General features: G+C 48.4%; 1 protein-coding gene across 1 annotated transcript in view; it reads right to left on the reverse strand.

Moving 5' to 3' along the window:
• LOC130109168 (phosphatidylinositol 4,5-bisphosphate 3-kinase catalytic subunit alpha isoform-like) overlaps positions 1-7,799 on the reverse strand; it is a 51,342-nt gene extending 43,543 nt beyond the window's left edge. The window contains exons 1-2 of the mRNA XM_056275924.1: positions 7,510-7,799; positions 7,005-7,076 (exon numbers count right to left, since the gene is read on the reverse strand). The gene's annotated coding sequence lies outside the window, so the exon portion shown is untranslated. The remainder of the gene's footprint in view (positions 1-7,004; positions 7,077-7,509) is intronic.
• Between the last annotated feature and the right edge of the window lie 10,915 nt (positions 7,800-18,714).

Genomic DNA, 18,714 nt, shown 5'->3' on the forward strand with positions numbered 1-18,714 from the left:
GCGACAGAGCCTTCTCCATAGCTGCCCCCTCCCTCTGGAACTCTCTCCCCAAACACATCAGAGACTGCACCGATCTGTCTGCCTTCAAATTATTAATCGAAACTCACCTTTTCAGAACGGCTTTTAATGTCTGATTAATATCATGCATTCTATGCGTTTGGTGTGTTGCTTTTATGTTTATTGTAACATGTGTAATGCGTCTTTGAGTATTCTGAAAAGTGCTGTATTGCTATTATTTAAACCTAAAATGTGGGGGCATCCGGGTAGTGTAGCGGTCTATTCCATTGCCTACCAACATGGGGATTGCCGGTTCGAACCCCCGTGTTACCACCCTGTGTCTGCAGGTGGGAAGCCAGATGTGGGTATGTGTCCTGGTCACTGCACTAGTGCCTCCTCTGGTCGGTCGGGGCACCTGTTCAGGGGGGAGGAGGAACTGGGGGGAATGGCGTGATCCTCCCACGCGCTACATCCCGCTGGTGAAACTCCTCACTGTCAGGTGAAAAGAAGCGGCTGGCGACTCCACATGTATCGGAGGAAGCATGTGGTAGTCTGCAGCCTTCCGTGGATCGGCAGAGGGGGTGGAGCAGCGACCGGGACGGCTCGGGAAGAGCGGAGTCATTGGATGGGTACAACTGGGGAGAAAAAGGAGGGGAAACTCAAAAAAAAAAAACTAAAACGTGACAGCACTATGTGCACTGTGTAGCACTATGTAGTTGTGCAAGGTTAAAGCTGCAATCCATGTCTATTCTCATTATCTTATCCATTTAAAATGTGATGATTTGGCAATTCTGCTGGACGGACAATCGATATTACAGTAGAACATTGTTTCAATATTGTTCGATGTAGGAGGCAGAGAGAGCTATAGCTGCTGCAACCGATTTTCTCGGACTACCAAAAAAGGTATAGCAGCAATTTTCGCTTGTGCCTGTAAGCTCAACAGTGAACAGCTCCCACCCTTGTCAAAAGGGACCAAAGCTACGCAGTCTAATGTATCACAAACTTAATCAAAATATATCATAAATCATAACACTGTTCTACAGCGACACTGATTGTTTGTCCAACAGAAGCATCACATTTCACACCTTTTTCCTTGCTGGAGTCGTTCCTACACATACATGTTTGCTGCTGCACCAGCGTTCATCCTGCTAGCCAAAAAAAACAAAAAAACAGCAGCAGCATACAGACACTGGATAACGGGGATGCTGCTTAGTATTTTGTAAGTTGACTCCATAGTCAGAATGGATAAAACACTTTATTGAGGGAGAAAAGTCACGGATTTCAGCTTTAAGACTAGTTCAGGGCTTCAGCTGGAGGTGTGACTACCTATCCCTACAGTAGATGTCTTGCCAAAGATGAACAACACCGGGTGGATTTTACAACCCACCACACTGATGTAAAAATACTTCAAATTTGAAATGAAAACTGATTTTTGTGTGTGTGTGTGCATGAAGCAATGCTGAATATTTCACACCACAATGCACATCAAATCATCTTCAGACATATTTGTGTCATAATGTATTGTGTAATGCTAGAATCTGCAACACACCCTCCAATTTTCAGGGGTTGGACAAAGACCTTATTGCTGATTGCTTCTTGGTGATTTCTCCACAATCTGGAGCAGTGGCTCTGCACTGCCCCTCACACTTAAAACACAGCCTTATGAAATTTAAAGTGTATTCATTTGCAATTCATATTTTCATGAGAATAACCATTTGCTGTAATGACAATCTGGCATCCGTTTCTGGCAAATTTCCAGTGGGAACTCTCCCTCTGTAGAAAGAGAAAATGCATAAAAGGTCTTCATCATGGAACCTATACAGTGCCAACGTGTCTTTTCTCTTTGAGCCCTAAACTGAGAGTCGGCATATTGGCAGGTGTGGTCACAAGACATGTCTTTAATAAGCTTTGAAAAAGCTAAGTGATTGTTTAAACATTTACTGAAATATTAGTTAGTCAATATGCAGGCAGGGTGGAGTGGGTGGAGAAGAGTGTCAGGAGTGATTTGTGACAGAAGGGTACCAGCAAGAGTTAAAGGGAAGGTTTACAAGATGGTTGTGAGACCAGCTATGTTATACGGTTTGGAGACGGTGGCACTGATGAAAAGACAGGAGGTGGAGCTGGAGGTGGCAGAGATGAAGATGATAAGATTTTCATTGGGAGTGATGAAGAAGGACAGGATTAGGAACGAGTATATTAGAGGGACCGCTCAGGTTGGACGGTTTGGAGACAAAGCAAGAGAGGCAAGATGGAGATGGTTTGGACATGTGTGGAGGAGAGATGCTGGGTATATTGGGAGAAGGATGCTGAATATGGAGCTGCCAGGGAAGAGGAGAAGAGGAAGGCCAAAGAGGAGGTTTATGGATGTGGTGAGGGAGGACATGCAGGTGGCTGGTGTGACAGAGGAAGATGCATAGGACAGGAAGAGATGGAAATGGATTATCCGCTGTGGCGACCCGTAACGGGAGCAGCCAAAAGTAGTAGTAGTAAATCAGTTAGTCAATATGCAATATGTAATCTGCTGCCATTCCCAGCATGTAAGGCTTCTCAATGTGAAATTTCTCACAACTGCCATGAACACAATGATGCAGTGTTTTACCAAGTATGATGATGGCGGCTTTAAAGATAAAGAAAATTGAACCATTTTAAATTTCCCTGTAATTTTGTTTTTACCGTGCACAGAAATGTCTTTTCATGATCTGTAAATCCAATTAACATTCAAGCAAGTGTAGATGGTCAATGAACAAAATAACTAAGGCCTTGGTTAAAAGCTGACTCAGTTAGAGATCAGTCAATATGCCATATGTTCTTTCCAATATGCTTAACGTTTACGTTAAAAATTACCATGCCTGCACTGCTAATAGTTTCTCCAACTTGATGTAATGAAACATGTGTAAAGGGGGGAAACATTTTGCCATTGAGGGGCACCATAAGATCTCAGATCTGAACCCTCACCCCTGCCACATCGTTTGACTGAAAGACATGTAGCTTGGGACCTGAGTCTATCCCTCATTCCGAACAGCTTTCCCGATATGACTTACGAGATCAGCCTATGATTTCAAACGCCATTTAGGATTAACTGAAAAACCTCCTGGAGACCCCTTTTTATGAACCGTGGGTTCAAATGACATCATACTTCACAAATCATCAATCTCATTGGAGCAGCCTGTACTTAGTTTGCCAAAAACAAACAAAGATTAGCGCTCTGACTCTCATGGAAAAAACACAAACAGCACTCATAATGACATTGGGAACTATGCGGTCATTTTTCCCCCTGGCATCAAGCAGTTGTATATTTTGAATTTACAGGACTGAAATTGCAGTGAAAAAAAGAAAAGCAGGGGTTCCATGCTTTACGAAACTTAAGTAAAAATAAAAAATGTGGTGATATATGGTTCCTTGCTGTCAAACAGTGTAAACTGGCCCATTGCTACAAGCAGCTCATATATATTTTAATAGCAACTCTCAAGTGCTGAATAGAATTTGTGGACACATTCAAGCTGTGTATATAATGGCTGCAATCAATATACCAGAATGTTTTACAAATAAATAGAGATTTTCTACCCTGCCCCATTATTGTGCATTAAATGCCATAAAGAAATAAAAAGCATATCTCATTTTAAGGCCAGAGAGGTAATTTAGGATGACCAAAGCAGACCTTTTAAAAGAAAGCATGAAAGATTAGTATCTGGAGACTGACCTTGGCAACATGTGACAGAAGGTGGAATAACAGCTAACCTTGCTTCCTTCTTTCAATATTCACTTCCCAACACCTAGCCAGTTTTGCCCCTGTTCAACTGAAGCAACCTAAGTCAACAGCTCACACCGGGCCACCACAGAACCTTCTGTATGAGAGTTGCAACACTCCCAAGATCTAGAGCATTTCTAAATCTCCAGTTATTCAGTTCTATTTCCCTGAAACACTAAGTTTCTTTGAAACAACATCATCCAAAACTGTGCTTACTGCCTGAAACAGTATTCATTGCTGGTTGACATTAGCTCACTGAACATTCTGTCAGGAAGCATTAGGAAATATCTGGGGCCCAGAGACTTCAGTGGCAAAACTTTTAGACAGCTGGCTCAGGCCCACTGCAGACAAACAAGATAACACCACAGTGACTCAGTGCCAGACTATGGCGCAGTGATGGAAGCAAAACCCAAGACAGCGACAACTCTTAGGAAATTACAACATCACACTTTGGTTTGAACTTCAGCCCACTTGTGACCATAAACAATTCTCAGGAATCCCTGAGGAGGAGAGGAAAAAGGCAGAAAACATTACCACAGACAGACCAAGATTCAACTGTTCCCTTGTTAAGCAGTGTCCCTTCAATGTGTCTAAATTGCAATGAAGAATGAGCCAAATTTTTTGACCAAAAATGGAAATTGCCAACAAATTAGGCATAAAAAAACATACACGACTTGATCCAAATTTTCCTAAAGGGGTATTCCACATGTATGACTGAAGATTCAAAGTCAGCTCCACAGTGCCTGTCCATCCTATACTCATGGAAGGTTCCCAGACTGATAATCCATTCCTTCCATTATCCGAACCGTTTATCCTGCTCTCAGGGATGCTGGAGCCTATCCCAGCAGTCATTGGGCAGCAGGCGGGGAGACACCCTGGACAGGCCGCCAGGCCATCACACAGGGCCAACCGACACACACACACACACACACATACACACACACACACACATACACATACACATATTCATACCAACGGGCAATTTAGTACTGCCGATTCACCTGACCTACATGTCTTTGGACTGTGGGAGGAAACCGGAACACCCAGAGGAAACTCATGCAGACGCAGGGAAAACAAGCAAAGTCCACACAGAGGACGACCCGGGACGACCCCCAAGGTTGGGCTACCTCAAGGCTCGAACCCAGAACCTTCTTGCTGTGAGGCGACCGCGCTAACCACTGTGCCACCGTGCAGCCCCAGACTGATAAAAAAAAAACAAAAAAACCCAAAACAAAACCTGGCTAATTCATTACAACACTAATGACTCAAACTGCTGGGGCGTGACTCTGGTAGGATCTAGCCTGTAGCTTGAAAACAACCTTTAGTGGTGCTTTAGGGATGACAACATTTATGGCTACCAGCGCCCACCACTTGGACAGACAGCCAGCCAAGCTTAGTCACACTGTTAGTCACAGTGCTACTGTAAAAAGTAACACACTGCCTAGAATTAAGTTGACCTGTGTGTCCAAAATATCCCTCTTCATTCTCCTACTTCTGTTCAATCAAGTTTCAGATAGGGCAGACAGGAGACAACACAACCAAGCAAGAGCATCTAATCTCTCTTGCTCACTCACACAAGCGGTGTAAACTCGTCGAGTGAGAATCTTCTAATGAGAGGATTTCAGACTATGAGTTAAATAATTTATAAGCTTAGACGGTCTCTTGATTTTCTGTGCATAATGAACGCAACTTTGAAAAAACATGTTGTTCCTTGAACATAACCAAAACCCCCCCCCCCTTTTTCTCCCAATTGTACTTGGCCAATCACTTCCCTCTTCTGAGCCATCCCGGTTGCTGCTCCACCCCTCTGCCGATCCGGGGAGGGCTGCAGACTACCACGTCTCCTCCGATACATGTGGGGTCGCCAGCCGCTTCTTTTCACCTGACAGTGAGGAGTTTCGCCAGGGGGACGTAGTGCGTGGGAGGATCATGCTACCCCCCCCCCCCCCCCCCGAATAGGTGCCCCGACCGACCAGAGGAAGTGCTGGTGCAGCGACCAGGACACATACCCACATCTGGCTTTCCACCCTCAGACATGGCCAATTATGTCTGTAGGGACGCCCGACCAAGCCGGGGGTAACACGTGGATTCGAACCGCCGATCCCCGTGTTGGTAGGCAACGGAATAGACTGCTACGCTACTCAGACGTCCATAACCAAATATGTCAAGACCCTCACATAGTGTCAAAACACAGTATCTTGTAGTCCTTTACCTTTCAACCTCCAAGCACACACACACACACTAAAAGCCGACATTTCCCGCAATCTTTGCGAGCCCTATTTTGTGTGAAATAAGGTATGCCGACAGGAAAAGTTTGATGCACAAAGGCAACATTTGTGAGGTGCACAGCACGGACCATAGTGGCCATTAGCCTATATTGGTTGCAGCTAGACTATGACCCGGCCCTTACATACATCTATGATATAATGTGGTGGTGAAGAAGATAATGTCTGTCTACACCAGAAGCATTCCGTTTAGGTTCAGCCTCTTCTTTGGGTCCCTCTAACCTCTGTGGGACCGAAAGAAGAGCAAGTATTCAGCGAACTCCGATTCAAGATATAGCACAAGCAGCACCAGAAAGAACACGAGGGAACGGTATGCTTTCGATAACACGCTGAAGAATGCATTCTGCAAATGAGCGAAAACAATCCCTTCCCAACCCATTCCACAACGCTAAAGTTGCTGGGATGTGACGAGCACAGAAAAGCGGAGGATTATTAGGTCCCCCGAAGAAGAGAAACCGCTTTCTTTATCTAAAATGAATTTGACTGTTTGTTTGAGCAAATCACCCACTGAGCAGCACTGATCTATGACCCTGATCAGGATGCAGCAAACCAAGAGGGACAGATGAGGAAGCGTCACTGCAACAAAGGAAGTGTGTAGTGAGGAAACACAAGCTTGGACAGAAACCTACTTCGAATGCTGAAACATAACCATACAAACAGGTAAGCAGTGAGAGACTAATACGAAAGGGAGACTCAATGTAATCCCGGTGTAGAGAGCAGGGAGCTGGGAAGTGGTGACAATCTATCAACAACAACAACAACAAAAAGTGACAGATGGGTAAAACCATGTGGCCTACGTAAAAACTGGGGATTTGAAAAATTGCACAATATTTTTTGGTGTTCAGACTTCGTCAGCATAACAAGGTGGTGTAAGCTGCCAATTAAAGTAAAGAGAGGGGGGGGGACCCGGTCATTTTTCCAGAACAGTCGCGGATGATTCGGATGCTGAACAAAGGAAACATTGTAACGCATACCTCAGAGGGGCTCTCTCCTATTGGGGTGCAGCAGTTCCGCCTTCCACATCTCAGTCCATCTGCGGGCTGTCACTGTAACGTGTGCGCGTCGAGAGGAGAGGAAATCAGCCCACGAAATCAAAAATGACACACTGTAGGAGCAGCCTGGTTCACACAGGTCGTGTTTGTTTGGCAGAGACACTTCATCGGGGGGGGGGGTAACAATAACAACAACAGCCTGTTCGGACCACTTTCAAACTACGCCTAAGCCGCACCAAGGGGGCAGCTTATCAGCCTCCCCGTCCACTGACACTTTACGTCATCTATTGTTAATTTCATCCACGGGTGTGTATGAGTGGTGGACGCTAGCCAGCTAGCTCCCCGGCTAACGGCTGCACAGTTAGCTTATCAGATCAACACTGATTCAAAGATAATAATAATAAGGAAGGGAAATACAGACGTGTTGTTTAGGACGAATATAACGCTGGCTTAAAGAAATAACGACGCTTTGAAACGAGTAACCAACCTTATTGACCGGCCCCGGTGTTGTGAGACCGAGCGAGATGATTGACCGAGTCTCCCCGGCTAATAGAACGTAGCCGGCTAGCCGGCTAGCTAGCCGACCCCTCCAGCCGCCGGTGCCCAGCTGGTGCTTCTCCGAAGCCGGGTGCGCGGTTGGTTATTTTAGATGTCTTCCACGAATCTCCACGCACGAACGTGTCGGCGGTGAGCGTTATTCCGCGCGGGGGGTGGATCCTCTTGTAACGCGCGCCGCCAGTGCGATGCTGAGGGAGAGGGAAGACGAGGCGGACGGCTCCGGACTGAGGATGTTTTGGTTAGCTGCCGCTAGCAGCAGAGTGGGCAACCTGTCTTCCTGCGACAACGCAGCCACGCTGTCTGGCCGGCCCACCCCCACCCCCCTCCGCTTCTGGAGACACGCTGCCTGGCCGCCCCCCCCCCCCGCTTCTAGAGCCACGCTGCCTGGCCGGCCCACCCCCCACGCTTCTAGAGCCACGCTGCCTGGCCGCCCGCCCCCCCCCCCGCGCTTCTAGAGCCGCGCTGTCTGGCCGGCCCCCCGCTTCTGGAGACACGCTGCCTGGCCTGCCCCCCCCCCGCTTCTAGAGCCACGCTGCCTGGCCGCCCGCCCCCCGCGCTTCTAGAGCGCGCGCTGTCTGGCCGCCCCCCCCGCTTCTGGAGACACGCTGCCTGGCCTGCCCCCCCCCCCCGCTTCTAGAGCCACGCTGCCTGGCCGGCCCACCCCCCCCCGCACTTCTAGAGCCGCGCTGTCTGGCCGGCCCACCGCTTCTGGAGACACGCTGCCTGGCCTGCCCCCCGCTTCTAGAGCCACGCTGCCTGGCCGCCCCCCGTTTCTACAGACACTGTTTTCTTTTCGGTCCCCGCTTCTAGAGACACGCGTTTCTTTTCGGTCCCCGCTTCTAGAGACACGCTGTCTGGCTGCCCCCCCCCCCCCCCCGCTTCTAGAGACACGCCTTTCTTTTCGCCCCCCGCTTCTAGAGACAAGTTTCTCTTTTCGGCCCCCGCTTCTAGAGACACGCTGTCTGCCCCCCCCCCCCCGCTTCTAGAGACAACTTTTTCTTTTCGGCCCCCGCTTCTAGAGACACGCTGTCCGGCTGCCCCCCCCCCCCCGCTTCTAGAGACACGTTTCTCTTTTCGGCCCCCGCTTCTAGAGACACGCTTTTCTTTTTCCTACTGGAGACAGGAGCCGTATTGGAAATACAACCTATTCATTCAAATTCAAAGGTAAAAAGAAAATCAAGAAAAAGAAAAACCACACGAAGGTTGCATATACGTCTCACTGTGCATCTTACATATATCAAACTCAAAAGGTTTCCTTTTAGAGGATCTGCGTGTATGTTTGGCAAAGTGCATTAGTAAATTAATGACGTGGACTGTTGTTTCTAACGAATAACGTAATCAACCCGAAATATTCTTGCTGCAGCCCCAAAAGATGCAGGCGGACAATCCTCATTATTATTCCTTCGAGAACATTCAGGGGAAACATTTGCATTGGATTTTAATTGGTGTGAAGACAACTGGGGGACATTTTAGCGACTTCAGTGCCCACAGAAAAACACAATGGGCCAAGTCTGGAGACTGGGACGATGCGGTGTGTCATAGGGGATGCAACAATCCGCGCCAATGTTTGTATTGTAACCGGTTATTTTGTTGCCCGGTGCGGGATTCGATACGGGGTGTACTGCACCGCAAGGCGACGTCACTAACCGCTCGGCTAAAGGGTCAGACCCGTTAGCTAGGGGCTAACGTGTCTTATTAGTAGTTTACAGTCGTCACCCTCTCCCGGAAGCGCGCCCTCGCGCTTTGTTATTCCCGCGCTCCGAAGAGACTTCTGAGGATCTGCACACTTCCGGATCCCGCCGCTGCCACCAATGTAACCGGCTATTTTCTTGCCCGGTGCGGGATTCGATACGGGGTGTACTGCACCACAAGGCGGCATCGCTAACCGCTCGGCTAAAGGGTCAGACCCGTTAGCTAGGTGCTTTGCTGAAACCGTGAATTATTTAACATTTTCACTGTGTAAAGTTCTCGTTTTGAGGGGAAAAGTGCTATTTCACTTGACCCGTGGGAGACTATGATGTCGACCATCGCTATATATTTATATATTTATTTATGTAAACCACTAATAAGACCCGTTAGTCTGACCCTTTAGCCGAGCGATCAGTGGCGTCGCCTTGTGGTGCAGTACACCCCGTATTGAATCCCGCACCGGGCAACAAAGTAACCGCTTACATTGATACAGTTTCTCAGAAAGTATCCTGCTCATGATTACCGCTGCAGACAAAATGCATCCCAATCTAAAACTCACGCTTGACCGGGCAAGGCCCACTGTTTCCCCCAGCTGACTGCGGGTATATAAATAGCCAATAGGCAAGATCTTAACCTAACACGGAGGTGTAGCATATTATTACAATGTGTCATGATTGCTGTCGACGCCGCTTACCCCCCTCCCCTCCCCCTCGCGAATCAAGAAGCCGCGGCGTCGGAAGTGGACTGTACCAACGCGGAAGGGCGGACGCGAGGCGCGGTTCACGTTCAGAACATCAAACTTTCTGATTTCCGGTTGATAACACGAGGTAGCGGTTATGTGGTTACGTCGTCTTTCCCGCTTCCGCACGGGTCAGTTTAAAATAAGAATTTCACCACCCCTCCCCTCCCCTCCCCTTGGTTATGGAGAGCAACCCTCCTCCTCCTCCTCCCCCCCCCCCTCTCTCCCGCGGAGCGGATGAAAACGTCCGGTCCGCGCTGGAGGTTCATTCTCAGCCTGCTCGGCCGCTGTGGTTTGGAGGCAGAGAGAGAGGAGGGGGAGGAGGAGGAGGAGGAGGGAGGGGGAGGAGGAAGGGATGCGACTGCGATGATGGCGCTGCACATAACGAGCAGAGATGCAGCGTACTACCAAGGTGCCGATTTCTGCAGAAATTACGCCTCGCCACCTGTCAGCTACAGCGACAGCAGCCATTATCTTGCCCGTCTGCCAGGTAAGGGGAGAGGCACGCCTCGGGAGCTGCTGTCTTCGTGGGTTGTCAGCAGTCTTGACGTGTAGGGATGGAGAAAATCTAACCGGGGGGGGGGGGATATGCTGATGAGAGAGCCGGCTGGTAATACAACAGGAGCTGCCTTGTTTTCTGCTGTCATCATCACAATGTCCTTTTAGAGCCGTGCACAAACCCTTATCTTATCACAGGCAAGAGCAGATCATCGGTGCCAGGATGCAAATCTTGGTGCTGTGGAAATATCCAGGTCTCAAGATGCTCTTGGTTTTTGAGCTGAGTGCTCTCATGCGGAGTACTGATGGCATGAAGGGTTAAGCGTGGACGTTCCTGTATCTAGTGATGTCTTGCCAAAGACGGCGAAGGAATTACAACTGGATTAAATTTGAGAGCTCTGTCCTGCTCAGTTTGAAACGTTGCTGCTGTTCCTTTCCACTCGGTTGTGCGTGCAGCCGATGAGGGCATGGGCTAATGCTACGGTGCCACGGCACCTGTACAGGCCCAAAGCCGGCACGGGTTATGTAGGCTTTCTTTCTTTCCTCTGGAAAGAGAAGATTTATAAACCTACAAAATCCTGCCATGCTGTGCCAGCAGTGGTGTGAACGGATGAATTTGCACCTTCCAGTCTCAACGTCTGAGAGGAAAGTGCTTTGAATTGACCTCAAGTCTTGAACATCTTAAAGACGTCGCATGTCCAGAGATTCAGGTTTCAGATTCACGGTCGGAGATTCAGCTTTTCGCTTACCGGTGCTCAAGTATCATTAACACAATATTCATCCCTTTAAAAAAAAAAGTGCTCTCATACAGCGCAACAACAGCCTAACAGGGGTGAAACTTTGGCTAGCCCACTACTCCTTGGCTCGTACTCTAACAGGAACTAAATGGGACACATCTAGACATGCAATGTAGCGGCACCATAACCTTGGATGGCTGACAAGTGCATCAAGTCCTCGACTTCAAAAGCCCCTCAAACTATTCACAATTGTTATTATTAGATGTGTTTGGTCTGGCAGATTCTGCTCAACGGTCGCTCCCGTGAAGACACGACGGCCAGAGAACCAAGATTTAAGCCTGTGGTGCCACGAGGATAACGCCGAAGCTGTAGTCACGACACTGAATTTAGCCGTGCAGCAACAGAGTGTTCGGTGCAGTGAGACATATGCAAGTCGTTGCCGCCCTCCTCCATCGTCCGTTGCCCAGTGATGCAAACAGAATAGGTGCGGGAGGCATGTAGGCTTCTCATTGCTCCATAATTGATGTGACACAACAGAGCACACAGCAAGAGAAACTCTGGAGAAAACGAACACTTGGCCTATTTATACTAAGACACTCCCGATGGAGGCAGGCACACTATCAGGCTTCAGGGCAGGGGTTTTGAGAGTGTTCGATTCTGGACCGGGGTGAGCGTAGTTCAAATTAGAAGTTAATGAGGAGCGTTTGGCGATTGGTAACCACGATTTGGACTTTCCTGGCAGTTAATGGAGCGACGTCTGCACTTTAGAGGTAGTTCGAAAAAGATTGCAGGTTTGATTACATGGGTATGTTGAACCGAGGCTGCTCGGGCTAGTTGGAGACGTGTTGATTTAAATGTCTGAAGAACAACGGTGAAAGGGAACGGCTGTATTGTTTACCCACTGAATGAGCCACTTTGTGCTGCAGGGCTGCATAGGAGACCCCCCGCTTTTCTGCAAATGAAGGTGGGCATACCCTCAAAAAGCCCGAAAGGCACAACAACCCAAGTCTTCTGGTGTGAATTTTTCCGTGCGGCTAAACTGTAGCTTCCCTCCCAGGGATGGGTAACATGATCCAAAAAGGGCCGGTGTGGGTGCCGGACTTTGTTCCAACCAAGCAGTCGCACACCCGATTCTATTCGTCAACCGACGGTCTTTGCTAAGGACCTTGATTTGTAGACTCAGGTGTGCAACTGCTCGGCTGCATAAAAGACCTGCACCCACGCCGGCCCTTGCTGGAACATGTTGCCCATCCCCGTGTCTAGTCCGAGGGCCGATCTCTGAGGAGGAGGCTCTGTATCCCGCTGGATGAAGGGGATAAGAGTTTTACCTCGCCCCGTCTACTGTCTTACTGCAAATTCACATTGAAACTGTGGAAAGGCGACTGCAGAAACAAAGCGATCAGCTGCGTAATGGATATAAATATATTTTGCCATTCAGTTGTCTCCTCTGGCCGTATGAAAGCATTGCAAGACTACTGTCATTAACCAAAGTACGTGGGGTAAAATGTCATTTTTGGCTACAAGTTCTGCATAGGGGTGTGTAGAATTAATGCTGTGCATTTTGGCTTCGGTACGGTGTGTGTGGTGGATCCTATTTCTCATCACGATACTGAAAGAATTATTCACGATCCCTTCATCTAGCATGCTCTCATTTAGGAACAATTAGCAGAGCCTGGCCTCCATATTGTAATCCCTAAAATAACAGCAGATTTTTTTTTAAAATATTAATGTAGCTTGTAATGGTGTCAGGTTGCTTCTGGGCTCTCGAGGACTACCCTGTCAACAGAGAAATGGGTTGAATTAGTGCTGGGCAATGTGGAAAATACTATCATCATAATCATAAGGAATTTTACACGATATCAATATATATACACTACCGTTCAAAAGTTTGGGATCACCCAAACAATTTTGTGTTTTCCATGAAAAGTCACACTTATTCACCACCATATGTTGTGAAATGAATAGAAAATAGAGTCAAGACATTGACAAGGTTAGAAATAATGATTTGTATTTGAAATAAGATTTTTTTTACATCAAACTTTGCTTTCGTCAAAGAATCCTCCATTTGCAGCAATTACAGCATTGCAGACCTTTGGCATTCTAGCTGTTAATTTGTTGAGGTAATCTGGAGAAATTGCACCCCACGCTTCCAGAAGCAGCTCCCACAAGTTGGATTGGTTGGATGGGCACTTCTTGCGTACCATACGGTCAAGCTGCTCCCACAACAGCTCAATGGGGTTCAGATCTGGTGACTGCGCTGGCCACTCCATTACCGATAGAATACCAGCTGCCTGCTTCTGCTCTAAATAGTTCTTGCACAATTTGGAGGTGTGTTTAGGGTCATTGTCCTGTTGTAGGATGAAATTGGCTCCAATCAAGCGCTGTCCAGGTATGGCATGGCGTTGCAAAATGGAGTGATAGCCTTCCTTATTCAGAATCCCTTTTACCCTGTACAAATCTCCCACCTTACCAGCACCAAAGCAACCCCAGACCATCACATTACCTCCACCATGCTTAACAGATGGCGTCAGGCATTCTTCCAGCATCTTTTCATTTGTTCTGCGTCTCACAAACGTTCTTCTTTGTGATCCAAACACCTCAAACTTGGATTCATCCGTCCACAACACTTTTTTCCAGTCTTCCTCTGTCCAATGTCTGTGTTCTTTTGCCCATCTTAATCTTTTTCTTTTATTGGTCAGTCTCAGATATGGCTTTTTCTTTGCCACTCTGCCCTGAAGCCCAGAATCCCGCAGTCGCCTCTTCACTGTAGATGTTGACACTGGTGTTTTGCGGGTACTATTTAATGAAGATGCCAGTTGGGGACCTGTGAGGCGTCCGTTTCTCAAACTAGAGACTCTAATGTACTTATCTTCTTGCTCAGTTGTGCAACGCGGCCTCCCACTTCTTTTTCTACTCTGGTTAGAGCCTGTTTGTGCTGTCCTCTGAAGGGAGTAGTACACACCGGTGTAGGAAATCTTCAATTTCTTAGCAATTTCTCGCATGGAATAGCCTTCATTTCTAAGAACAAGAATAGACTGTCGAGTTTCAGATGAAAGTTCTCTTTTTCTGGCCATTTTGAGCGTTTAATTGACCCCACAAATGTGATGCTCCAGAAACTCAATCTGCTCAAAGGAAGGTCAGTTTTGTAGCTTCTGTAACGAGCTAAACTGTTTTCAGATGTGTGAACATGATTGCACAAGGGTTTTCTAATCATCAATTAGCCTTCTGAGCCAATGAGCAAACACATTGTACCATTAGAACACTGGAGTGATAGTTGCTTGAAATGGGCCTCTATACACCTATGTAGATATTGCACCAAAAACCAGACATTTGCAGCTAGAATAGTCATTTACCACATTAGCAATGTATAGAGTGTATTTCTTTAAAGTTAAGACTAGTTTAAAGTTATCTTCATTGAAAAGTACAGTGCTTTTCCTTCAAAAATATGGACATTTCAATGTGATCCCAAACTTTTTAACGGTAGTGTATATATATCACAATATCTGCTAAAACATGTAATAACAAAAACATATAAAAGTAACCAACTGATGTTGATCACATTGAACTGTTCGGTAAGGTAAAGTATAGCATTAAACCAAAACTACTTTTCTAATAGAACACCCTCAAATATTTCAGACCTTGTTTCGTGAGAAATTTTTGGTAATAGTTTCTAATTATCGTTAATTTAGACAGCAAATTCTCATACCATGATACGTCAATATTAAAATTTCATTGCCATGCTATTGAATACTGTTGAAAGATGATATAAACAGTGGTGTGTTGCTAAAAACCTGTTTCCACACAGTTTGGATTGATGGCCCAGAGTCATGTGCGCCTGAAAGTGAATGATAGACAGATGTCGACAGAGAAAGAGCTGTTAGCCCCCCACCCCCCACCCCCATCCCACCCACCCGGTTCAGGGATGGTCGTTCCCTCTTCACATAGATGGCCTCTTTGACCCGTTCAAACCAGCCTTCCTCCCTATCAAGGATGTGCACATCATCATCATCATCATCATCCTTGGGTAGCATAGCGGTCTATTCCGTTGCCTACCAACACGGGGATCGCCGGTTCAAATCCCCGCGTTACCTCCGGCTTGGTCGGGCGTCCCTACAGACACAGTTGTCTGCGGGAGGGAAGCCGGATGTGGGTTTCCTGGTCACTGCACTAGCGCCTCCTCTGGTCGGCGCGCCTGTTCGGGGGGGGGGGGGAATAGCGTGATCCTCCCACGCCCCCCCCCCACGGCGAAACTCCTCACTGTCCGGTGAAAAGAAGCTGGTGACTCCACATGTATGGGAGGAAGCATGTGGTAGTCTGCAGCCCTCCCCGGAGCACCAGAAGGGGTGCAGCAGCGACCGGGACGGGTAGGGTAATTGGCCCAGTACAATTGGGGAGTAAAAGGGGGGAACCCCCCCACACCCCCCCAAAAAAAGAGGAAGAGATCGAGTGGCCGCTGGCCTGTAGCTGGGTGTAGACTGCAGAGTCCTGGCCTGACCTGTCAGCTCTCCTGTGTTGTGCCATGTCCCCCATGTACAAGTCGCGGCAGTCTTCCTGTCACCAAACAGCGTACGCTATCTTGCTGTCTGCCTGCAGCCGGCTGAGACCGAAGAGGTCACGTAGATGAGGATGAAACGTTGTGTCCGGATGAACTGATGCACCTTCCTCACCCGGAGGACTGAGCGTGCACACAGACCACAGAGAGTAATAGTTTATACGTGCTTAAATACCGCCCTCCACCCGCTACCCCCGAGGCCCGTTTCTCCTCCTCCTCACGCCAGCTCATCCCTGACCTGCACCGCCAGTAACAGACATTACTACTGTAACCGGTTATTCTCTCGCCCGGTGTGGGATTCGATACGGGGTGTACTGCACCACAAGGTGACATCGCTAACCACTCGGCTAAAGGGTCAGACCCGTTAGCTAGGGGCTAACGCGTCTTAGTAGTAGTTTACATGCTGTAACCGAGGGTTTGTAGATGTCGCCTATACTGTACGAAACTATAAAATAACACATACGGAGGTTCCACCCCCCCCCAACAGAACTCCACAGCAACAACGCTGCGTACAGCACTTCCGCTCTCTCTTCAGCCTTCAAAATAAGAGCTCATAAACTGTGGCGACAGCTTATAACAGGAACTTAAAATCACTAACAGGCTAAGTCCAGAAAAATAGGTTACACTACGCATTGACACCGCCCTGGCGGCGTCCAGCACCGACTCCACTCATTAGTGTAAACTACTAATAAGACACGTTAGCCCCTAGCTAACGGGTCAGGGTTAGGGTTAGGGTTGGGTTAGGGTTAGGATTAACCCTAACCCTAACCTTTGGTGTTCAAAATCTCTCGTCCTTTTCTCTAAAGTTACCGACGGCAGCTTTAAGGTGCTCTTTACATGGCTTGGGTGCAAATGTTTCTCAAAGTCAAACTTTGTGGCATGTTGAGAAGAACCAGACAAGACAGAACCTTCCATCCCAATGGCTCTGAGCAAAAGAGCCAGCCTGCAGAGAGCTGTTACGGAGTGGGTCTGAGCAAAAGAGCCAGCCTGGAGAGAGCTGTTACGGAGTGGGTCTGAGCAAAAGAGCCAGCCTGGAGAGAGCTGTTATGGAGTGGGTCTAAGCAAAAGAGCCAGCCTGCAGAGAGCTGTTACGGAGTGGGTCTGAGCAAAAGAGCCAGCCTGGAGAGAGCTGTTACGGAGTGGGTCTGAGCAAAAGCAGCCTATGTAGGTTAGGAAGTGACACATATCCCCCATATGTAGGCCAGCAACTTTGACCTCCTCCTCAAGTGTGTCAGTCTGGCATCTTGTAGTGGCTCCGTTATAAATATAATCTCCGCCCTATGCTACCCGGACGCCGTCCGGGTAGCATAGCAGTCTCTTCCGTTGCCTACCAACACGGGGATCACCTGTTCGAATCCCCGTGTTACCTCCAGCTCGGTCGGGCGTCCCTACCGACACAATTGGCCGGGTCTGCGGGTGGGGAGCCGGATGTGGGTATGTGTCCCCGTCGCTGCACTAGCGCCTACTCTGGTCGGTCGGGGTGCCTGTGTGGGGGTGAGGGGGAACTGGGGAGAATAGCGTGGCGAAAACTTGTCACTGTCAGGTGAAAAGACGCGGCTGGCGACTCCACATGTATCGGAGGAGGCATGTGGTAGTCTGCAGCAGGGGGGTGGAGCAGCGACCGGGACAGCTCGGAGAGCATCATAAGTATATGGGAGCAGAGGTGGGGGGCCATACGTCAGCCAGCCTGGTGCGACCGAAACTCGTGAGCTCCTCCGTCCTGTTTGCCTGTGACTGCTGGAGCGGTGTGACCTACCGACTGCTTATTTGTCTCCGGTTGTTTTCCACAACTTTCATAGTCGGATAATTATTCGCCGTGTGAAGTGTTGTGTAAGATATTGTAAGGCGTGTGTGTGTGTGTGTGTGTGTGTGTGTGTGTGTGGTGATCGTATTCGAGTACCGGTGCCACTTAGGAAGGGGATCACAGCTCCGAGCGGGTTCGCGGGATTGTTGTTCCGGGATGTCCGTCTCATCTTGCAGTGGAGTGGGCTATAGTAAGGTCAGCCCCCCTGTCCAACATGTCTTTTTCCTGAGGTCATCCAAGCCAGGTGCCAGACGGGCAGGCAGATGGGCCGAAGGGCAAATGGACAACCATCTAGACAGACAGATATACGAGCGGGGAGGAAAACATACAGTCAGACAGACAGACAGACTGGACGGACAGATTGACAGCAAGCAGCAGTTGGAAACACAAACATCCCCGGGTGTTATTTCGGGTCCATGAATCACTGTTGTTTGGCGTCCAATCGGATGCCTAAAGTAAGCTTCCGGCACACTGAGTTTAGACACAGCTGCTGGCCGAACACTTACCCGGCAGCATGTGAAAAATAATGTGGTGACATCCACGCACACAAACACATAGTGAGCTTGTGAGACACACACACACACACACACACACACACACACACACACACACACACACACACACATTACACGAATGCTGCTGCCCCCAACTTCCCACCGACTTTGTTAACCTTTTTTGTACCTGTGTGATTTTATACCTGTGTGTATCACTCCTCAGTGTACACACACACACACACACACACACACACACACACACACACACACACACACACAGACACACACACACAGAATCAGCCCAGTCAAGCGAGTTGGACGTCAGGCTGTGATCTGTTTTGATCAGAGCTTGTGCACTTCATTTTCACATCTGTGTGTGTGTGTGTGTGTGTGTGTGTGTGTGTGTGTGTGTGTGTGTGTGTGTGTGTGTGTGTGTGTGTGTGTGTGTGTGTGCGTGTGTGCGTGTGTGGTGTTCCGTATGCATGACTGCAGGCGTGGCGGGCGCAGTCTAATCTCTCTGATGCCCGCTGGAGTGTGAAGCTGTTCTGTTCCTAGATGTGTTTCTACTCATCTGTCCTCTCTCTTCATATCTCTCTTGCCCCCGGGGCTTTAAAAACTGCC

Source organism: Lampris incognitus, chromosome 3, assembly GCF_029633865.1.
Source record: "Lampris incognitus isolate fLamInc1 chromosome 3, fLamInc1.hap2, whole genome shotgun sequence".
Taxonomy (NCBI): domain Eukaryota; kingdom Metazoa; phylum Chordata; class Actinopteri; order Lampriformes; family Lampridae; genus Lampris; species Lampris incognitus.